The sequence below is a fragment of the Otolemur garnettii genome, unplaced genomic scaffold (genome assembly GCF_000181295.1).
Source record: "Otolemur garnettii isolate 467f Iridium unplaced genomic scaffold, OtoGar3 scaffold00045, whole genome shotgun sequence".
In the NCBI taxonomy this organism is placed as follows: domain Eukaryota; kingdom Metazoa; phylum Chordata; class Mammalia; order Primates; family Galagidae; genus Otolemur; species Otolemur garnettii.
In genome coordinates this window covers 10,237,679-10,244,309 of record NW_003852440.1, presented here as the reverse complement: position 1 = coordinate 10,244,309, position 6,631 = coordinate 10,237,679, and the positions used below count along the sequence as shown (strand labels likewise).

The window sequence follows — 6,631 nt, the reverse complement described above, 5'->3', positions numbered from 1 at the left end:
AAACACCTCTTGCGGTTTGCAGCGACGGAGTGTGGTGACTGATTCTTGGGGTGTAGCTCTATACCTACTGGACCCCTTTGAGCCAGGGTCCAACAATTTCTCTGATGATTAAAAATGAGCATTTTTCATGTGTTTGTGGGCCATGTGCCTGTCTTCATCAGAGAAGTTTCTGTTCAAGTCTCTTGCCCACATAGAAATGGGGTTATTTATTCTTTTCTTATTGATTAGAGTTCTCTGTAGATTCTAGTTATCAGATCTTTGTTGGAAGCATAACCTACAAAAATTTTCTCCCATTCTGAAGGCTGTCTGTTTGCTCTACTTACTGTGCTCTGGGCTGTGCAAAAGCTTTTTAGCTTGAATCAGATCCCAGTAATGTATTTTTGGTGTTGCTTCAATTGCCTGGGGGGTTCTCCTCATAAAATATTCTCCCAGGCCAATTTCTTCAAGTGTTTTCCCTGCACTCTCTTCTACTATTTTTATAGTTTCATGTCTTAAGTTTAAATCTTTTATCCAGTGAGAATCCATTTTCATTAATGGTGAAAGGTGAGGGTCCAGTTTCAGTTTTCTACAGGTCGCCAGCCAGTCACCCAGCACCATTTGTTAAATAGGGAGTCTTTCCCCTACTGGATATTTTTGATAGGCTTGTCAAAGATCAAATGACGATAAGTGGCTGGGTTCATTTATTGATTCTCTATTCTGTTCCATAAATGTACCACTCTGTTTTTGTGCCTGTACTATGCTGTTTTGATCAGTATAGATTTATAGTGTAGCCTGAAGTCTGGTAATGTAATACCTCCTGACTTGTTCAGGAATTCCTATAAGACGAATGTTTGATCTTTTGGAGTGATCCCACAACTCTCCCAGGGAATGATCAGTTTTTGTTCTACATTTGTCTGCCTCTTTTGAGTGTTCGGGAACATATAAAAGCTTTGTCTTCAGTTTCAGAGATCCTTTCTTCTGTATAGTCAACTCTATTATTAACTAATTATACTGTATTTTAGAGCTCCTCAACTTAACTTTTTCATTTCCTTGAGCTCTGCTATCTCTTTTGTCATTATCTTTGGTGACTTGCTCTTTGAATTCATTAATTTCTTGAGACAACTTTAGAACTACTCTTTGTAATTCAATTTCTATCTTTTCTTCCATGCCATTTATCTTATTTGCAATCTGTATTCTGAATTCAGTTTCTGACATTGCTGCCATTTGTCTATGCATGGCACCTTTAGCTGTATCTCCTTTGTCATTTCTTCGGGGGGAGGGTGTTGATCTACTCTGGTTATTCATGTTGCCAGAGTTCTTCTGTTGGGTCCGTACCATGTGTATTTTCCACCATTTGGTAGGGTGAGATTGAATTGGGGTTCCCAGGTAGTAGAGATAGCCCCTTACCCAAGTGCTAGGCTTTGTAATTGTGGCTTATTTCCTACAGCCTTACAAAGGCCCTGTCAGAGTTTTGGCCGGAGACTCTGAGGACCTACTTGGTAAGATAGCACAAGCTAGCTCTGTTTTGATATCAGCCAAACTCTACCCTATCCTAAGAAACTACAGTATTAGGTTTAAATCTTGACTGTGAAGAGATACAAACATCTGTGGCACCCAACCCCCACCCTCTAGTTCTTATCCACTACAGCACTTCAAGGTCAACCTCAGAATGTCTAAGTCCCACTATCTCCATAGGGTCCTCATTATCTCTTGAAGTGTGATTATGTGTACATTGAGCCTTTGAGTTCGGTTTATTTTTTTATTTTTTATTTTTTTTTAGAGTCTCACTTTGTCACTCTCGGTAGAGTTCTGTGGCATCATAGCTCACAGCAACCTCCACCTACTGGGCTTAGGTGATTCTCTTTCCTCAGCCTCCTGAGTAGCTGGGACTACAGGTGCCTGCCACAATGACCAGCTATTTTTTTCTTGCAGTTTGGCTGGGGCTGGGTTTGAACCTGCCATTCTCGGTATATGGGGTCAGTGCCTTACTCACTGAGCCACAGGTGCTGCCTTGAGTTCACTTTATTAATATACCATCTCTTAATTTGTCCTTGGCTCTTCAATGCTATCATAAACTTCCTTGTGGTCAGGGTATATCCATGAAGATTATCACAGCAGATCATCAATGTATTTTTATGACACATCAAAATCGGTTTGAAGTGTGTATGCTTAGAATATGTAGTCTAGAATATTTTCTATTATATTACTGAGTCTGAAATACGAACAGCTTTCTGTTCTTATCATTAACCTGATTGTGTAAATCTATACCTATTTTTTGCAAAATGAACTAATTTCAAACATCTAAGCGAATAGCGTTTTTTTATTAAATCATACCTGTGTACATTAATGTAATCATAGGGTACAATGTGCTGGTTTTATATACAATTTGAAATATTTTCATTAAACTGGTTAACATAGCCTTCACAGCATTTTCTTAGTTATTGTGTTAAGACATTTATATTCTACACCTAGTAAATTTCACATGTACCCTTGTAAGATGCACCATAGGTGTGATCTCTCCACCCATCCTCCCTCCTCTCCCCACCCTCTGCCATTTCCCCTTTTTCTTGGGCTGTAAGTGGGTTATACCTTTCATAAGAAAGCTATAAATTAGTTTCATAGTATAGCTGAGTACATTGGATACTTTTTCTTCCATTCTTGAGATACTTTGCTAAGAAGAATATGTTCCGGCTCTATCCACGTAATGTTAATTTCATCCTTAATCTCATCTGTGACCCAGCTATCATTCAGCATAAGGTTATTTAGCTTCCATGTTTTTGTGTGAGTATGGAGATTCCTGTTGTTACTGAGTTCAACTTTTATTACATGATGGTCTAAGAAGATGCAAGGAGTAATTTCTATTCTTTTAAATTTGCTGGAGTTAGACTTGTGACCTAAGATGTGATCGATTTTAGAGTATGTTCCATGGACTGATAAGAATGTGTATTCAGTTTTGTTAGGAAGAAATGTTCTGTAGATGTATGTTGAATGGTTACGTTTAAGTCTAAAATTTCTTTGCTTACCTTCTTATTGGAGGATCCATTCAACACTACCAAAGGAATGTTAAAATCTCCAACTATTATGGAACTACAGGAAATCAAGTTGCTCATGTCTGTTAGGGTCTCTCTTATAAATTGAACTGCATTGTGGTTGTGTGCATAAATGTTAATTGAAATCTCATCATGTTGAGTGTTACCCTTAACAAATATGAAGTAACCATCCTTATCTTTCCTTACTTTTGTTGGTTTAAAGCCTATTGTATCTGTGAATAAAATTACAACACCTGCTTTTTTCTCATTTCCATTTGCCTGAAATATAGATGTCCATCTCTTCACCCTGAGTCTATGTTTATCTTTTAAGGTAAGGTAAGATTCTTCTATGCAGAAGATAGCTGGCCTGAGTTTTTGTATCCAATCAGCCAACCTGTGCCTCTTTAGAGGACAATTTAAGCCATTCACATTAAGTGAGAATATTAATAAGCCTGGTAGAATTTTGGGTATCGAGTTTTTTGAAAGTCCGGTGGACATTTTTTATCTTTTTGCCACTGTGGAAGTTGGAATTTGATCAAAAGTTTCTGAGTAAGTTTACTTTTCTGGTCACTATGGAGGATAGGTCTGAGAATATCCTGGAGAGCTGGTTTAGTTATGGCAAATTTCTTCAACATGTGAATGTCATTAAAGTATTTAATTTCTCCATAATAAATGAAACTCAGTTTACCTGGATACAGGATCCTGGGTTGAAAGGTATTTTGTTGTAGGAGATTAAAAGTCAATGACCACCCTCTTCTAGCTTGAAAGGTTTCAGCAGAGAGATCTGCAGTCATTCTATTATTCTTCCCCTTGTAGGTTATGGTTTTCTTATGTCTGGCTGCTTTCAGAATTATCTCCTTCATATTAACTTTAGTGAAGCTAATTATGATGTGCCTAGGAGATATCTTATTCGAGTTGAGTTGTGCTAAGGTTCTGAAACTGTCTGCTATCTGAATTTCAGAAACTGTTGACATGTCTGGAAAGTTCTCCTTAATGGTCTCATGAAGAAGAGCCTCTGTGTCTTGCGAAGCTGCCTCGTTGCCTTCAGGAATTTCTATAAGGCGAATATTAGATTTTTTTTTTTTAATTATCCCAGAGCTCTCTGAGAGAATGATCCATTTTTGCTCTCCATTTCTCTTCCTCTTTGAGTGTTTGGGAGCATTCAAAAGCTTTGTCTTCAATGTCAGAAATCCTTTCTTCTGTTTCCTCCATTCTGTTACTGAGGGATTCTACTGTATTTCTCAGATCTTTGAGGGCTGCAAATCCTTGTCTCAATGTGTGGTGATTTTGTCTTTGAGTTCATTGAATTGTTCAGACAACTTTTGAAATGCTCCTTGAATTTCTAATTACAATTTTACCTCCATTCTATTAATCTTATTTCAATCCAAATTCTGAATCCTATTTCTGACATCTCAGCCATTTGTTTATGAATGGGATCTTCAGTTGTTTCCACCATATCATTCTCTGTAGGAGTTGATCTACTCTGGTTATTCATGTTACTGGAGTTTTTCTCCTGATTCTGCCCCATAATTATTTTACACTCTTTATCTAGATGAATAGACAAGACAAAGTTGGGTTGAGGGGGCTCCTGGAGTAGTGATTAACCAGCCCTTTGCCCAAGAGCTGGGACTGATGTCTGTACCTTTTCCCCTCAAGCTTTGCAAATGATCTGTACAGTGCTACGGCCTGAGACCTTGGGGGCTTACTTGGTGTAGTGGGACTAAGTGGCTCTGTCTTGTTTTCATCTGGTTTTTGTTCTACACTAGTGAATCAGTTACTCTTGGTTAAAGTCTCAGTTGTGGAGAAATACCAGCATTTAAGTCACCCCTCTCTACACACACACACAGGCAACAACTAGAAAAGGAAAATCAAACCTTCCCACAACCACACACCAAGGTACCACTTTGGATAGTCCTCTGGTGATGGTCCAGTTGGAGATATCCAAATCAGTTGTCCCAGTCAGCACTTGATCTCAAGTGGGAGAGTTGAAAAGGACTCTGGCAACTAGATAGCAGGGGTCTGCTGGCAGCTTGAGTATGACTCGTTCTGGTGCTCCATGCAGTCAGAAGGACCCCCTCAGCAAATCATTTAGTCTGGGAGGATTGATGCCTCCTTCCCCACCTTGCACCTCTGTCACACCCAGTCACTGGCAACCCTGCAGGGCTGTGATTCAGTTCCCTCCAATGAGCAAATGCTACAGGATTTGCACCTGCCTGAGTCACAGGGAGATCTATGTCTCCTTGGCCAGGCCTCCACACTCTGCCACCATCTGGCAGGGGGAGCTGAGGCCTGACAATCTCAGGTAGTTTATGGAAGCTGGGGCAGTTCACTCAGTTCCAGCCCCACCCCTGATTGATGTTGCTGACACTTAACACTTTTGCAGAATTTGTGATTCTGGTCTGGCTATATTCCCCTATAGACTAGGCACTGTTTGAATTCACAGAAACTGTGACTCAGCCCCAGTCTGTGCTGCTGCCCAGAGCTGGTGTGTCTGTCTCCACTGCAGTCTGTGTTGGGCTGGTGTCTTGTTTGCAATCCAAATTCTGAATCCTATTTCTGACATCTCAGCCATTTGTTTATGCATGGGATCTTCAGTTGTTTCCACCATATCATTCCCTGTAGGAGTTGATCTACTCACACTCAGCTCTGAGTTCCACCCTCTGCTCACCTGCCTTTATTTCAGCTATGATCTCCTGAGGGCCGGGTGCTTCTTAGGCTCTCTAAAGCAGTCCTGGCTCAGCCCCGCACTGGGAGTATGCTGTCTCTGTGCAGGCATCTTTTATTCTCCATCCCTGCCGCGCCATACCGAGGCAGGTACTGCCTCAGGCATACCTTTTGCTCATGGGTCCTGTGTTACCGTCCCAGATCTGTTCTGCCACTGTCTGCCACTGGAGAAGATGCCCAGCTTTCTCTGGTAGCCCAGAGAGACAAGATTGTCTCTCCAAAATATCCCCAGGGGTGTGAACCCTATTGTTCCCAGGGCTGTCACTGTTGCTCTGTGCCACCAGGCACTGCCTCTCCCTATCCTGTATGGTTCCTTCAGTTCACCATCTTCTCCTTACCTCCCCGCCACAGAATCAGTACAAACCTGCAACAGCTCATCCTCTGTCCACACTTCTCGAGAAAATGCCCAAGAATCTGGACTCCATGGGGGACAGGCTTCCAGACCTTGGGGTGAGAGTGAAGGGGAATGCTGGGAAATCAGAACTGTAGGCAGAGAATATATACAATTTTATACAGTTTTATGCCTGGCAGGAGAGTCCCATGTAGGGACCCTAGTAGGGGAAGGAGGTCCAGTTTTTAGAGGGTCTGTCCCATGGGATAAAATGGGTGGATGTTTGAACTGTGTTTGCTTGTTTGTAGAAATTATACTGCAAGCCGTTCTCATGGGGGAGGGTTCTTCCATCAGCTTGGTGATGGATTTTGTACCTACTGTTTGTATCCTTGGGCCGCAGCTCACCTTAGCAGGGTTGATGGGTATTCGTCAACCTTCTCTCTTGGCTCAGCTCCAAACCATCAGCTTACTTGCTAAACTTCTGTCCTTTAATTCTCCTTCTGGATGAGCGCCTCTGTGGAAAGCTGGCTCCAGTCAGCCATCTTATCGCCACCCTCCTATTTTTTTT

General features: G+C 41.4%; 1 protein-coding gene across 1 annotated transcript in view; it reads left to right on the top strand.

The window, feature by feature from the left end:
- Positions 1–6,631, top strand: part of LANCL2 (LanC like 2) — a 60,601-nt gene that overhangs the window by 12,099 nt on the left and 41,871 nt on the right. The gene's annotated exons all lie outside the window — the stretch shown is intronic.